Here is a 17,106-nt window from a genome sequence, read left to right on the forward strand (position 1 = left end):
TTACCAATGGCAAGTGAAGACAGACTTTTTTTTTTTTACAGCGACAAAATGAAATCAAAATTCCTGAAGAAGGGATTTTTGTTTTATTGTTTTCAGAGTCGGTACTGACAGAATATTGACTACTCATGGGCAATTGTGGACGGCTAATGGATGCCGCATTGTGTGTTGTTGTAAGAGTCTGTAATCCGTCCAATCACGCTGGTTCCGCTTGATCGAAGAAATAATTATTCCGTCTGTCATTGAGCTGGTTTGTTGACGTGCAGTAATGGGCAAGCAACTGACAGAAAAACGTACACGCCCCACTGTTCTGATCAAAAAGAGCAGGCGCTGTAATCTCTTAAACCTGTCACTTCACGAGAAGGATGGTACTTTGGAGCGACTGTAGTGAATCTTAGATTGCTGTTCTGCTGTCCAAGAACTTTAGGTTTTTGAATTGAAACGCACACATGCGTGTGTTTTGTTTTGCACATCCGGATACCATCAGCAGTCAGAATATTTGTTTATTTTGCATCAGTTTGACAGTAGCACAATAAATCATGACAGTGGCTATATTCAAGTTTTTAAATAACCTTATTTAAACTAAAGCTCTTTTAAAGTCTTGAAAATATTTGTATAAGAATTTCAATTTTCTAAAAATTTAAGGTGCACTCAGAGTAGTGGAAACTCCATTGTGTAGTGAAAAACTTTGCTTTTGTTCAGGGATTCCTCCATGTTTGTTGTTGTTGTTATCATCCTAGGTGCCACGTGTCTTGTCTGTGAAGACAGTTTGTATGGTTTGGAAACAGTGGCACTGAGGAAAAGACAGGAGGCAGAGCTGGAGGTAGCAGAGATGAAGATGCTGAGCTTCTCTCTGGGAGTGAGCAGGATGATGATAGGATCAGGAAGCAGTAGATCAGAGGGACAGCACATATCAGGTGTTTAGGAGACGAAGTCAGAGAGGCTAGATGGAGATGGTTTGGACAGAGAGGAGAGAGAGCCAGTACATTGGTAGATGAAGATGTTGAGGTTGGAACTGCCAGGCAGAAGGTGGAGAGCAAGGCCAAAGAGGAGATTGATGGAGGTGGTAAAGGAGGACGTGAGGTTTGTAGGTTTGAGAGAAGAGGAAGCAGAGGACAGGGTGAGATGGAGGAAGTTGATCCGCCGTGGACACCCCTGAAGCAAGAAGCCGAAAGAGAAAGAAGAAGAAGTTGACAGTATTGCTTAGTACCTGCAAAACCTGGGGCCACATACTGCCGTATACCTCTATTTACTCGGCTCTCCTTAGCACGTAAAGATGTCATCTTGACAGTGCCACGATTCTGCTGTACCTATCAAACTATTGTCTGTTAAAGATCAATGTATCATGTTAAATTGTTGTCATGTTCTTTGCTTGTCAAAGTCTCCTCTATTCGTCGTGTAACTGAAGGCCTCTGACTTCTGTTGACTGATGACTTCATTCATAGACATCAAAACGTCTTTCTTCTTCTTTCTCACAGTGACCGTGCCGCTGAAGGCAGGATTGATGGTGGCGGTGCCGTGCAGTAATTGGACAGTGGAGCCGGTGAGTGAGGCGACCAAAGAACAGGGCCAGTAAAAGTCAACAAATGTCAGCACATTCAAATCAGCCCATGGCCCACAACCTGTGACCCGGGCGCCCTGGTCAGGTTCTGAAGCTTGAAAACACGTGAGAGTGATGGACTCTCTCGCGACAAGGTCATGTCTGAGAGACGCACTCTTTAATCGTGTAGCTTTTTATTTTCCCTTCACATAACTCACCATTTTCCTTTCACATAACTCACCAAATGCATTTGCATATTGATGTCGGGAAAGCGGAAAGGGAAGGATGAACAGTCAGTCCAAGGTGTCCTCACAAATGTGTTGGGTGGTTCTCAACCAAAGTTGTGGACAAACGATACACATCGATCCGCACATATTTATTCCTTTATTGAGGCACATTCTGCATGTGGGACACACACATATATACACACATTTTGGATTTAAAGTTCGATTATAATGTATGACACATTTGTTCCTCCTCATTCTGTCAAGAGAAAAAACTGAAACCGATGCATGTGTCTTTGTGTATTGTAATGTATAGCATGTGTCACTCTGTGTGACATTGACAAAGCATTCTCATTCCGACACCAGCGTGTGAGTACGTTCTTTGTTGTGGGCTTTTTTAAGAACAAGATCATACGTGAGTAATATCTTCGTCTGTTTGTTGTGTGATGTGTAAAGAGCCCGTCCTTAAGCGATACTGTTGAGACCATAACTAGTTTCAAATGTAATGGATGTGTGTACGAGGGGCCAACTTAAGAAGAAAGTTTTATGAGAGATTCTTCAGTGCTAAATTAAGATTTTAAGCTTGATAAGTATGTCTACGTCATGTTTATTATTATTATTATTTTTATTATTATTGTTGTTGTTGTTCATGGAGGCACAAACAAGTGGAAGAGGTGAAGGAAGTATTTATTACAGTAAAGGACTCTGAATGTGTGGAGGTCAGTGGGTGAGAGCCATGAGGAATCTGACCCTGGCACTGAGGCGGTGGTGGAATCCACTTGAGGCCCGGCGGCAAGCAGGTGTTCTAGAAAAGGGGAAATATCAGCTTGTTTTACAAAAAATTTAACATTTCATCAAATAGTGTGAACAGAGAGACCTCATCCAGAGAAAACACTTGACTGGTTTAACAGTTTAAAACCGTTCAGAACAGTGCCGTCGCCATGAGGTTAAATGGGGGACGAGTCAAGCGCTTGGGAGACTCGGTGATGTTTGGTGTTGTTGGAGTTAATGCGAACAACATGTCTGCCGAGGAGGACTTTGTTGGTTATTTATTGTTAGACATTTTTTAAAGTCAGATACTGCGGTTTGACATGTAGTTTGCATTTTGACTCGCGTGACGGATCATAACCAGAGATAAGAAGCCATCGGCATCCATGCCAAAGGCTGGGCCATTACTCCACGTGGTTCAAAGGTGGTCATGATTTACTGAAGGAGAGTTAGGCACTTGTGCTGTCAGAGATGATCAACAACTGAGTTTCGCTTAACTAAGTCAAGCTGGAAACAGAAGGTCGGCTGTGGATGCAGGTCATCAAAAGGTTAAACGAGGGTCTTACTTCGCCTGAAGACTCAAAGCTGAAAAATGAAAGAGGTCCTCGTGCTGCAACTTGTGTTATTTATCTTTGTGCTTGTTGCTGCATAATCCTGGAAACTGACCTCATGACCCTTCACCTCCAGTGTTTTTTGCCGTGTTCTATTTTTTTGCCCTGCTTCAAACAGGTTTCATCTGCAAACATGGTCTTATTCACTGTTCAACTCTGTGAAGTTATTTATTTATTTTGACTATAATGAAATTTCAACTGTTAACCTTGAATTGGAAGGTCATTTTTCAGTCTTCGTGGCACGGTTATGAAGCACACAAAAGTTTCTTTTTTTGGGGTATATTTTTATTAGAGGATATGACATGTTACAATTATAATTACAATTTCATACCACACTAAAATACAAAACAAAACACATTAATAATAACAATGACATATATTTTAATTTTATATATATATATATATATATATATATATATATATATATATATATATATATATATATATATATATATATATATATATACACAATAATACATTAAATTATTAAATTAAAATAACTCTAAAATATACATTTAAATATTAAAAAAAAAATGGAGGCAGAAGTGGAAATTAGAGAAGGTAATCTTGCGCATCAAAAACAGTGAAATAGAAATCTCTGACCAGGAATTAGTGTCAATGTAGAGTCAAGTGAGCTGAAATAGGGAAGAAAAGGTTGGCATTTACTGAAAACAAAAGAAGGTATAAGCGCTTGAATGATTATCAGCTTGTGTAGCAGTGCGTCGACGAAACGGGAAACTGCTGTTGCTTTCAGTGTTTCTTTTTTAAATCAACTTGAACCTTTATCACTGCTGTAAGTGCTCAATGAATGCTGCTGGTTTTCCCAGCACCTTCTCACTCCCGGGCTGCAAACAACATGCAGAAGGCTGCTGTTCTGGGACTCCAAAGTGCGGCTCACGACCATTGATATGTTACACCGACGGAGTGTTGGCTTTTTTACTGACCTGTCTTGCACTCAGACAGTTTGGGATTATGTAACACCAGGGACTTCCTGCTGTGTGTAATAGAAAAATGCTGGTGTCAACATGGAGTTAAGGGTTCGGGGGGTTGGAGGTGAAGAGGTGGCATGTAGGGGAACCGTGCTCCAACTCCACTTGAGTGGTGTTATCACGGTGTTGCCAGCACGGTGTTACGTTCTCAAGGGAGACCAACAGCAGTCAAGAATGAGCCTAAATGAAAGAAAGACAAGGTTGGATAAGAGTCACATGTCACGTAGGCAGAGTCTCTTCATGCGTTTAGTATAAGCTCAAGAATTTTCTAAATTGAGGACGGTAGTAGTAGATGTTTATTTCAATCCAACATCAAACAAACAACTCTTTCATCTCAATTTGATCTGAGGGATAGAAATGATGCAGAGAGAAGAACAGATCTCATAAAATACCCACAGGGCAAAATACCTGTTAAGAAGCTGATGTACTCAGATATCAAACATCTGATTCTATCTGTTTCCATAATCTGACTGACGTGTGAAATGTACCTGTTTGTTTTCATTCGCGTAAATCAAGTTGTGTTTTTGGCCAGAGCCGGTGAATTTCAGCTGATGTTAAAATTCTTCTACGCGTTGTGAAAGAAGGTCACGAGTTCATATTCAGTTAGAGCAGTGCTTCTCCATTATTTTCTGTTGCGCCCCCACCCCAGGAAGAAGTCAACGTTTTGCTCCCCCCAACTCTCCGCCACCTCTGTAAATAGTATCATTTGTCTATAAAATTATTATAAGTACGCCTCTGTATGACACTGTGTCCTTGTTAACATTAAATTAAAGAAAAAAGAAAGTAACATAGATCAACTTACATTCAAGAATTTTGTCCAGACTACCCTCTCACTTGAAAAACCCCAAATATTGCCACACGTATGAGTTGAGCGTCTTTTTCGGTGCATTGAATATCTCCTCTCTGGATGTTTGCAGGATGGATAGGATTAGAGGGACAGCACATGTGCTCAGATGTTTAGGAGACCAAGTCAGAGAGGCTAGATGGAGATGGTTTGGACATGTACAGAGGAGAGAGAGCCAGTACATTGGTAGATGAAGATGTTGAGGTTGGAAATGCCAGGCAGAAGGTGGAGAGGAAGGCCAAAGAGGAAGTTTATGGAGGTGGTGAAGGAGGTCATGAAGTAGGTTTGAGAGAAGAGGAAGCAGAGGACAGGGGGAGATGGAGGAGGTGTGATCCACTGTGGCCACCTCTGAAGGGAGAAGTCGGAAGAAGAAGAAGAAGAATATCTCCTCTCTGGAAGTTTGCAGGATGGATAGGATTAGAAGGACAGCACATGTGCTCAGATGTTTAGGAGACCAAGTCAGAGAGGCTAGATGGAGATGGTTTGGACATGTACAGAGGAGAGAGAGCCAGTACATTGGTAGATGAAGATGTTGAGGTTGGAACTGCCAGGCAGAAGGTGGAGAGGAAGGCCAAAGAGGAGATTAATGGAGGTGGTTAAGGAGGTCATGAAGTAGGTTTGAGAGAAGAGGAAGCAGAGGACAGGGTGAGATGGAGGAAGATGATCCGCTGTGGCGCGACCCCTGAAGGGAGAGTCGGATGAAGAAGAAGAATATCTTCTCTGCGCTTAATCTTTGTCATGAACAATATTTGTGGGAGGAGCGATGGTGCATTCAGGTTGCAGGGAAAAGTACGAGAACATGAAATAATCGATTTGAGATACACCTTAAATTCACCCTTAAATCATATCTGATGTACATTGAATCTACTGGCGCAAATGTTCCGGAGATGAAAAATGAGGCGCAAATGTTCTGGATCGCCGATAGGAATCTGTGAATCTCGTCGTCCCGAGTGATCACAAGACTTTTTGCAGTGCAGCCACTAGCTCGGTTTCTCAACTTCTGACTGCGGCACATCCTACCAATTCTCTCACATATACAGTAAAGAATGAATATAAATGAGACCTTTCTAGTTGCTGTAATGAATCATAACACTATGAAACCATCCCTGACATGTAGATGAAAAGGTAACTCAATCATATCCACATAAAGCCAAGGCTCTGAAAGTTTACATTATTCCAACACAAGCCAGTTTTGTGGCTGCTTCATTCACACCCTCCTTGATCTGTAGCCCACTGACCGCCGGGCGACTGGTGAACTGAAGACCATCATCGCAGAAAAAGATCGATTCAAATGGCATCAGCTGCATATAATCTAATTTGCAGTCATTTGTTGAAGTTAAACTGCGGGTGTGTGGAAAGAAAATATTTGAAGTGATAACACGGAGTCTCCTCTCTCTGCTCATTTTTCATCTCCTTTTCACCATGAGCCAAGACACACACACACACACACACACCCACACACACACACACACACACAGTATGAGAAATGCACCTCTTCTATGTGTGCTGATAAAACCATATGCATATCTGAAAGGATAATCACAGCTATTGTTAAAGCTTATTCTCAAAACATTTTACAGAGTTATTATTGTAGTGAAAATAAAGCAGAAAAGTCAGCCTCTTCGCACAATAGTGCCATGAGAAGGTGATGAAATCTCTCGTTCAGAAGCCGAAGGTCACGCTTGTTATTGTAGAAAAGATCAGTTCTGGTGCTATTGAGGTCTTACTGATGTCTTTTACATGGTGCGGACAGGTCCCCCTGGTTTTACAAGAGGAGCCCAAAGCTCCGAGAGTGCAGCCGTCAGCTCAACCCTTGCAGCCATGTGCTTCCTCTGTGAGAGGACTGTGAAGGCCTCTGTAAATCTCCTACCTAAGAGGGAGGTTTTTGATCTCCCATTAATATCAACATGGATTGGTGGGAATTGATCTGGGATTTGGACCGGAGAAGCCAAGGTTTGTGTTGGTATGAGTTCCAACTCTAAACTCTAAACAGAAGTGAGGAAGCAACACAGATAGAAAACCTTCAGCTGCTTGTTATGGACGAGTCAAAACACCTTCATGCTAGCACATTCCTGAGGATCTTTAGAACCTAGCCTCCCTAACAATACACGTAGTTTAAAAGTGGTTATACCTCTAGTGCATGATATGACCCAGCGCTCCTGATATTGGTGTCTCAGTCCGGAGGAAGTGCAACGTCATGTGGGTTCCGCTGCTGAAATGTAGCGACAACCCGAGTCTGTTTTGGGCGTCAGCCATTTTTGAAGTCCCTGGCGTGCCTATTCCTGACAATGAGTCTTTTGGGCAAGGCAGCCATTTTGTAAACTTTCAGTCAGTTTAATTTGGCAAATACAAACATTGAAAATGGTATTTTGATGCAAGGCTATGCCAGGAGTAAGTGAGATGGTATCTTGTGTGTGAGAATCGTGCTGAGCCTTTTATCAGTCAAACTTTATCTCTGCAGCCAAGAAGGGCTTAAAGCACTGTCAAAAATAAGCGATAAGAAGACCTGGGAGAGAGAGAAACGACACAAATCCAAAGTGGAAAAGGAAGTCTTCTTTCACCTCCCTGCCCTCCTCCAAAAACCACATTGCCTCTCCATCATTACTTGAGTAATAAATTGACCTGATAACAGACTCTCGCTCTGCCCCATCCTCCACAATCACCTTAGCTTTTAGATTCTCTGTGAAATAAATTCAAACCTACAGTAGGAGAGGGCAATGATACTCAACACAGGTGCCACAGAATGGAACTCCAACTGAGTAACTGTTAATGTCATAACTGAGAGTGTCTTGTGTTAAACACAAAGATCAAGAACTAAAGTCGCACATCATGGAGCTGGAGTCAATGACGTGATATCTGTGGCGCTGCTTCACTGTATAATACATAGAGGCCGATCTCCTGTCTGAACGATCCTCTCGACTGCAATTTCAAGTGGCCGCGGAGAGTATGAAAATAGAACCATGCTCAGTGAAAATTGGATGAATGACTACAAATTGATTCTTAAAATAAATAAATTAATAATATTTTCCACTTTCAATAGACGTTGGGAGTCAGAGCACTCTGTGCTGAAAGCTGCAACCAATCTTGTCCTTCACCTCCGATGTCACCTACTTGCTCTCCAGGACGGATTTGTCTCATTTCTTTATGACTGGAAATTCTCCCGATTCTGTCTATAGATTTCACACTCCATCCTCAAACCAAGACCTCTTCCCATCTTAGCATTACCCGCTAAAGGGTGCCGGACACATTAGGAACTTTTATGCGACCACACTTGAAGATCGAAAATCTGGCATTGACAGTTATGTCTGTGGTACGGCCCAAAATATCACACCTGATCTCACATGATGAGATACAACACCAGGGCGTAGCTAGACTAGCATGGTACGAACCAAAGTTGTTAACAGTCAACGCTCTAGATAACCAACAGCAGCTTCAGGATGCTGGAGAAGGGTCCTGCAATGGAAGCCCCGACTGTTTTCAGAGCACGTTATCGGGACAAATTCACCCTTAACACACTTCAGATATAAGGATTCCCTTATAATGTTAGTGTCCAGTGTTGCCATCCTTGGTCAGGAAAGTGCAACACAACCCCATCATCATGATGTGTGTGGCCCCCTCAAGTCTTCTTGTAAAAATCGTCATTTGAAAGCATGAACTTTAGCTTGCTATATGAAATAAAGTCTCATTACTTCTTCCCCCTGTACCTTTCTTAACAGGCTTTGGTTTGCATCAAGTTAAGAGCACCGTGTTGCTGTTAACCATTTGCCCATGGGAAAGTCATAAAGAAGCCAAAAAACACCAGATTCCTTTCCTCTAAGTTTGTGGTTTGACATTGATCTTCCAAACAACACAGGGGCCTCTTGACTCAATGTGCCCATTTGCAGACGACCAACAGTGCAGCATAATGAGAAACATCTACTCTTTTATTTTGTCCCAGCGAGCCAGGATCAGAGGGCTTCTAAATTTCCCTTTGTGGTGCATTTGATGGTGAGCTGCCCAGTGTTCCAAGATCACATATGGGAGTGAAAAACGACTGCTGTGAGGAAGGAGAGATCATATAGTCAGTCCTCCTGATACTTACATGTATATTTAACATGACTTATGAAGCACATATGTTAATAATAAATGAACAATTGCTGGCTTTCACTTGAGAGAGTCGGTCATTTCACAGTGACAGAGGGAGGACTGTTGGAACAATACGCCGTCCAGACATGTGTCTGTTTGATGGATTGCACCTGCTCTTTTTCCCCGTCACCTCAAACTGACATTTTTGGCAATATTCCATGTCTTTATGTTGCTGTGTATACATGTGGCAGTGGTTAAAGCTATAATACATAAAATATTATAACATGAACCGAGAAAGATTTACTACGACAACGTCAATTACACAATGCTAGGAAGGTGAAACAAACTTCAACCTGAAAACGGTGTGTTTAAAGTGTCAGTGTAGTTTTATCTTTGCATGTTTGATATGACTCACAAGATAAACACAGAACCTGGTGAATGGTATGAATCACCTTTAGAAGTCGAGCACTTCTCTGCCAAGAGTCAGTCCTGCTTGTTGTTGCGAGGGAGAAGTTTCGTTTATACTGCCAACGCGCTGCAAGGCGGAAGGCTTTCCCTTGCTTGCTCTTGATGTGTGTGACACCACTGATGATAAGTAACACTACGAGGTGGGAAGGGCTATGTACGATGTGATCCACAAGTGGCCTCTGACTTTGGACACAAAGACACGATTGTCACGCAATTCAAGTAAATATCTGTGAGTGCAAGTTTGCTCAGGTCCAATAATAGGACCAAGTAAGACAGACGGCTCACGTGGAGGAACAACGTTTTCAATAGCATGGCCTTCACTGATGCAATGCTGGTACCTGCTGAAGTCTGTGAGTAAAGTCTTTACTGCAAAGAAGCACTGTCTGTTTACACTTTTTACACTCTCACTTGCTAGATTTGAAGTTTTCATGATTTGTCTGTGGGCGTCAATAGAGACATGCACTTTATTTGGAAAGTAAAGTGCCTCAAACATTTTGTTTGACACAGGGAACCAGCAATAACCTATCTTGCTTTTCAAAACGACAGTTTTGTGACAGCTTGTGTTTTACCTTACAATTGGTGTGAGACGCTAATAAAGTAGGGCTGTCGACAGATTACAATTTTAATCTCAGGTATTCGCAGAGGTGAGTTAACTTGCCATTAATGACAGATTACTCACGCATTTTGTATCTGTTCTAAGTGTAACTAACGCAAGATTCACCGTTAATTCTTTCTGCGTGCAAAAATTTGTTTACGATTCTTAACCATAGGGCCCATGGTTGGGCCACGCGCGGCTCCTTGAGGGCCACAAAAAGGTTTTTTTGTTTTACACCTTTGGGCCACAAGGGCCTTGAGATGCTCAGCTTTAATACATTAGCCACATATGGTGTCAGTAGTGTGTCATGCATTGACTTGACAGCTGTAAATCTGAGGTAGTTAACTAAGTTCTTGTAAAGAAAAAATGATAAAGAATGTGATGTCGCCCCCTCATGAAAGAAACTGTTGAAGCAGTTGTGAAATTTAATTTGAACATTTTATGGCAATACTTTCTTTTACACTTTACTTATATCTTCTTGGGAGTTTAAATAAAATATTTTTTAAATTTATTTTAGGATATTTAGACGTGGTTTTTATTTTATTCAGAATTTTATTCAGTTTTTCCAATTTTCAAGCATCAAGTGTATTTTTTTTTTTTTTTTTTTCTTCAAGCAAATTTGATGAACATGACTTGCACCCGGTTCTGCTGCTGGTTGGACTTTTCAATGACAAATATCTATGTGATGATCACATGGTGTCATGTCATGTCACAAGGTTTTGGTTTGTTTACGTCTAAGTAGATTAAATGTGGTTGTTGATCACAAATGAAATCAAATGTAATGCATCAGTTCTATTGAATGGGGCCCGGGTCCTTTTGTTCTGGGAAAGCTGGGCCCCAAGATCAAAAAGGTTAAGAACCCGTGCTTTAGAAGAACCTCAGAGGCACTGAAACAATTCAAAAACATGCGAGAGCACAACATTGTAAGCAGTCTATAACAGTCTATAATGAATATAACATCACTGTTGCTGATGACGCACTTCACACATGAGCTTTCTCTCCATTTTTTTATATTGAAATTGACACTTTTACTTGAGGAAAGCAAGTTCTCAGCTGCAGTAATGTTTCTGTTGTGTGTTTGGATGAAGTCTCACGTCCACGAGCAGCATCTACAACTCAAGACCCACCTGCAATTCACTCACTTTAGTCACTAAAGTTTGCACAGAGGTTGCAGATTATATCCATGTGTGAACTCACAATCACGCACACGTGCACACACTGGCTCAGAATAATTGGTTTGGTGCCTTATTTGATTACAGCATAGCGAGTGTGACAGAGGTGGTAGTTGTCAGTCTTTGTCCTCCGCTTTGAGTTGTGGGTGGGCTCGCCGGATTGTCGTGCTTGGCAGATGGTAATTTAGGTTTAAGTGTGTGGTTCGTATCAGGCTAAGGATATGAGTTGCGGCTGATAGTTTGGTAGAAGTGGACTGAAATGTCGTCAGGGAATCTGAGTGGTTGATCCTTGTGAGGTTTTAGTTTACGATTGGTCGATGTGGCTGAAAGCATCTGCAGTGTTGGGGATGGTCTGCTTTAGGCTGAGTCGCATTTCCCACCCTAACACTAGCACTTAACGCTAGCACTTGGTTTGGAGCGCCCTCCACTATGAAGTGATTGACGTCCCTAAGAATTGGGACAACACTTCATGGCGTCACACGTGAAGACAACGTGTCATTGTCTGCCGTGCTGCGTTTTGTTTCCTGCATATTCAGTGTTGGAGACGCTTTTGCAACCTCTTGCATCGCCTCTTATAATCTGACTTGCTTTGGTGAAGCAGCGGAGAAGAAATGGAAGCCAGCTTCGCCGCTATGTTGCGGTGATAGATCTGTTCGAGGTATGAGGATGTTAACGTTAGCCTGGATGCTAGCCGACTGTTGTTTGTTAACAAGAAATAAAAACAAACAGTTGTATATACAAGTTTTGTCGTTCATGTTGTCGGACACAGTAGACCAATTGGGTCGCTAGCACGTGATACGAGAGAAAGTCAACAAACGGAAGAGTAGACCTCGCTACTAAAATGTCCCTGTTGTCCTGTCCAACATTGTTTTCTTATCCTGGAAATCTATTCACACCTTCGTATCCCCACGTTTCAAGTCAGCTTCAGAGCCCCTCGGTTTGAAGGGATCATTTCAAGTACTGAACAGCAAATGCCCTCAGCCTTAGGAGTATTGGGACACACTACACTTGCACGTGAACGTGCGTTACCGAGTTTTAGGGTGAAAAACGAGTGTGACATTTCTCACACAGCCTTATTCTGTGGCAACCGTAACTTGACGGGCAATAAGTGTCCATTCATTTATAGCTACAAGACGCCACAAACCACGATGAATGACTCACTAACCTGCCGTCTCTCCTCAGTGAAGAAGTCCGTATCGGCTGTACTGAAGGTGGCTCGTCGTTGCTGTGTGATGTCATCGCCTAATTGGCGTAGTTGGCTTCAAGCATGCACGAGTGGATGGCAGCGCGGGAGAAAGACACGTTTGTTGTCTTCGGAAGGACCAGTGAAGGCTCCAATTTCAGCAAGAGAGAATCTTCTCTTGTTGAACGGTTCAGCAAGCGGAGGCTGATTGTTGCCGTTTCAAAGGAAGGCTTGAAGGCAGCTTCAATAGTTGGCCGTCCAAGAGGTGTCATGTTTATATCACAGTGTTTCCCTTTGCATGTCGGAGCATAGAGTTCCTTGTGTTCAAGTTTCAATCAAACCTAGGTAAAAACATGCCAGGATTATGAGACGGCGCTTTAGTGCCAGTTGTGGTGTTGCCAATGGAGTGTCATGATTTTTGCTTATTTACTTCACTTCTCTCAGACTCCACTGCTCTTCATAACATCCCCTACTTATTTATCATGGTTATGGCGTTGCTTGCTTTAAATTAAAGCAAAATTTGGACCATTTAAAAAAATATATTTGGTATAAAACTTTGGTAATATCTTATTTATTTATTTTAGCATGGACATTGACGAAACGCTCTTTGTAAAGAAAATGGCCGCTCAACTGTGTCGTCCCGAAAAAGAATTATCACAACACCAAACAAATGTGGATTTATTGAAGCCTCTTTTGCCGCAAACAATTGCTAATAACAACAGGAAACAGGAACTCGAAAATATCACAGATGAGTTGAGGAACACGGGCTGCTGGGAAGGAAATTGAGAATGCAAGTTCAATATTGGGAGCAAATCTTTATTTTCAAAAGCAACAAGAACATGAATTTAGCTATTTACCAATGCCTTGTTCCCGTGGTTATGTTTTTCAGCATAGTATGACGAAGCTACAGTCACCTCAGAGCGCTCGGGAGGCTGTCTAGGTCTCACACACTCGCAGTTCGACGGACAGAACACAGTCTATGCTGGAAAAAACACAAGGTTCTGCAGAGCTCAAGTTTGGCGCTCAGTGAGCCTCGCTGGTCTGAGCTCATTTTGTTATCATTGTTGTTCCTTTTCCAGTGAGGCGAGTTGGACGCCATTGATTTGGCAAATAAATCCCTTTTATTCAAACAGACTTTTTCAATTTTCAAAAAGTCCCATCGCCTAATTGACATAATCTGGGAACTATGGCCACTTGCTGGTGTCTCTTGGTGCTTCAAGCAAGAAATTCCCAGGGGCTCCAACCCCACCTGTGCGTGCCGCAAAAATTCATTCAAATTATTATTCATGTTTTTTTATTTGTTTTTGCACAATTTGAGATAAATACTGAAACGATAGATGAGTTAACTTCTCAAAGTGAGATCCAACGCTCAACCACTGTCTGTCTTGCCTGTCCTCAACCACAGCAGAGATTACTGAGAACCTATGGACATGACATGGATTTCCTTATAGCAGATTCTTGTTGCATAAATTCAGGAATGTGTACCACATGGTGGGGATTAATTTGGTATGTTTGTACTTTTGATTGAATGACTGCAAAATAACAAAAATAGTCCACGTATGTTTATGTAAAAAAAAAAAAAGAAAAGAAAAAGCAAGTGGTTGTCTGAGAATCTTCAGTAGGAAAGCTATAGGTCAAGGGTCAGGAAGTGGGTCAACAGTCAGGTCATTGACTATAGTTCACAGAGGTTCCTTTACTCAAGGGAACTGACTTAACATGGGGTGATTTTCAGCATTTCAATTGTGGTCATTGTGTTTCTCAGTGCGTAACACGGGTCCTTTGATGGTGCCCTTGAAGGTGTCTCTGGCGGCTGTGCATTGTTCGACACAACAGTAGTGATGGGTTCAGGTACAAGTTCGACTGAATGAAGTCCTTTATTTGCTGAAAAGACCACATGCGGAACGGACAGAACGTACCATTCCTGAAACAATGGAGCGTCTAAGAGTAACATTCTTTTGCTCTATATTCAACAAGAGCATAAAAATACCTGGGAATCAACAACGCGTGAGTTGAATTCACCCCACAGGAGCTGCGGAGCTGCTTTGAGTGTGGGTTTTGGCTGTGAGTTCAGATCTATCACACTGCGATCCTGGCCTTGTTCAGTCATCACAATCACAAAGCAATAAGTGTTAATAATTAGAGATGTCAGATGAGCAAATGTTTTTACACAATAAACGGTTTGATAATCACATAAACATGTTGAAGGAGGGTGTTTGCCTCAGCTGTTTTCTTTGTGAAGTTTATGCCTCACATAAGGTTATGAAATGGCTCTAATTCCAAAGATATGAAGCAAAATCGTCCGATAAAATTCTTGTTTTTGTCTATCGAGGTTCAAGAACTTAGTGCATTTTCAATCCCTTTTCACCCTACTTCCATCTATTTACTTAGTGTAGTACTACTCATCCATTCAGTAGTGAGTCTCAGCAGTCTCTCCTTGACCTCTGGGGGTTGTACCTTGTCATGCCCAGCACTACTCCCAGTCTTTCCTGGGTCAAACCCTGGATGTCTCCTTCCCTTGTTGGGTTGCACCATGAGTCTCTCCTGGATTACTGAGCTACTCGTTCAGACTCCATGTAGAGTTGCCTGAGATGAACTCTATTTCTGCGTTTTCACTACTATGGTGACAGTGGATCAGAAAGTGAATTGCCATTCCTTGAGCCAGTCAGTGTTACACCCCACCCACTTGTGAACAAGACCCAAAGATCGATGTCAAACTTCAGACCTAGTCCTTCGTACTTGTCACCCTTATTATTGTAATTCAGTTTATTCCACTGCCAATGAGGTTATGTTTCTGCTGAGTAAAATAACTTTCCGGGATGATAATGGGAAAAGGAACAGATGATAAAGTTTTCAGGCTGATCCTATTGACTGCCTACCTCATTTTCTTCCTTGCTTTCCACTGGGTTTGTTTACATGAAAAGACCACAAAAAATATGTGCTGATCCAGACGTAACCTGTTTTTTTTTGTTTGTTTTTTTCTTTGTGCTACTAGCGCAGGTCTGTTTTTGCGTACCTCTGACAGAGGAAATAGTTTGAGTGACAGTCGAGTGCACCTCTGTTTAACATCACATGTGTATGGACTGTGGTCTGCGTTGCTTTATGTATGGATCTTTGATTATCTTCCTTCCTCTGCTGCAGCTGCTAGAGCGATTTAGAGACAAGAACCACCTTTCCGTATGATTTTTTTTCCACCATTGCCTGTTGTGACTCTTGAGAATGAGAGATGGTGATTATGTCTAATTACGCTGTTGCTCATTCATAGACTTTCCGTCCCACTGACTTGGACAACATGTTTAAAACGACATGGGCACATATTTATGGCAGCTGATATTGTCTTTGGCAATGGGTAACTATAATGTTTTTACTCTGTCTCTCACTGTGTGTTTTCGTAGAGGAAATAACTCTTCATTCTCATGTGCCTTCAGAGATTCATCTGTTTTACGATTTGTCTGACAGACACAAGATCTCCTGGTTTTTTGGACAGTATGGAGAACACAGCTGCTGGAACCGCAGTGCAAAGAGTGACACGCCTTTTAATGTGCAATCTTGCAATCCATTTTGTCTATGGTTGAATATGCTGACGACTTCATCGTCTTCGTCTCGGGACTGAGTTGAAGTACTTCATGCTCATTTGTGTTTGCCAAAGTCCAGTCTGGTTTCGCCTCCTAGTAGGAAGTGCATGTGTGCACTTCAGCGTGATAGTGGGGTTAACAGCCAGGAGGCAAGTTCACATCTTATGCCGCATTTGAAGTTGAACCACAGCCCTCAGGTGGAGAACTCGGTGCCATGATACCTGCGTGTCTGACCAGGGGAAATGTCAATAGCAGTTAAAAGGTGTTGCGGCGCTCCACATGGACGTTACTGGCACATTAGCATCCCCTTCTGGAACTGTTTACTTACCCATCTGTTTTCACTCCGCTCGATAAGCAAAAACACACACCACAAGAGCATAGATCTGATTTAAAGCTACAGCGAGAGGCTTCATGTATTTGAAGTTTCTCGTTGAGTACTTTGGAGAAAATTGTTTATGGATTGTAGAGTATGTGTTTGGCCTGTTACTGGAATAATGTGCTTCATTAAACGCAAGTTGGGGCGTATTATTTTGAAGTAGGACGGTGAATCCTCAGGACAGTTCAAAGACGCCAGCTGACATGAGTGATGAGCCATTTTACTTTGTTTATGCTGTATAAACATGACCTTCCTCCGTTCAAGGTGACGGTCGTGGATTGTCTCTTGTTATTGGGTAAAAATTTTTAGGTTTGATTTTTACTTCTGACCTCTCTCTCTGACTTAATAAAATTGTTATGGTTGATTTGTGTATTTTCTGTCATGGCTGTCTGAGGTGAGACCCAGGTACAAATGCGTGCTAGACTACAGAAGGCACAAAGACGAGATTAAATTAACAATTTAATGGTCAGAGACGAAGTAATACACAGACGAACAGGAACGAAGAATGAAAGGCGCCGGAACCAGAACACGAACCGCGAACTACACGAAATAGCTGGGGCAAAACGTGGAACAAAAAGAGAGGCAAATTATTATCAAGCCTAATAAAACAGGGGAAAACGAAAATGCACTCACAACGCGCAAGGCTCAATATACATAAAACGCTCAGTGGTGGAAAACACATACACACACGCACACAAGGAA

The 17,106-nt window shown here is 42.0% G+C and overlaps 1 protein-coding gene across 1 annotated transcript in view; it reads left to right on the plus strand.

Annotated features, from left to right (window-relative positions):
• LOC128770835 (zinc finger protein 469) overlaps positions 1–17,106 on the plus strand; it is a 208,962-nt gene that overhangs the window by 99,533 nt on the left and 92,323 nt on the right. Inside the window, exon 4 of the mRNA XM_053885739.1 lies at positions 1,476–1,540. The gene's annotated coding sequence lies outside the window, so the exon portion shown is untranslated. The remainder of the gene's footprint in view (positions 1–1,475; positions 1,541–17,106) is intronic.

The sequence above is a fragment of the Synchiropus splendidus genome, chromosome 14 (assembly GCF_027744825.2).
Source record: "Synchiropus splendidus isolate RoL2022-P1 chromosome 14, RoL_Sspl_1.0, whole genome shotgun sequence".
Classification (NCBI taxonomy): Eukaryota; Metazoa; Chordata; class Actinopteri; order Syngnathiformes; family Callionymidae; genus Synchiropus; species Synchiropus splendidus.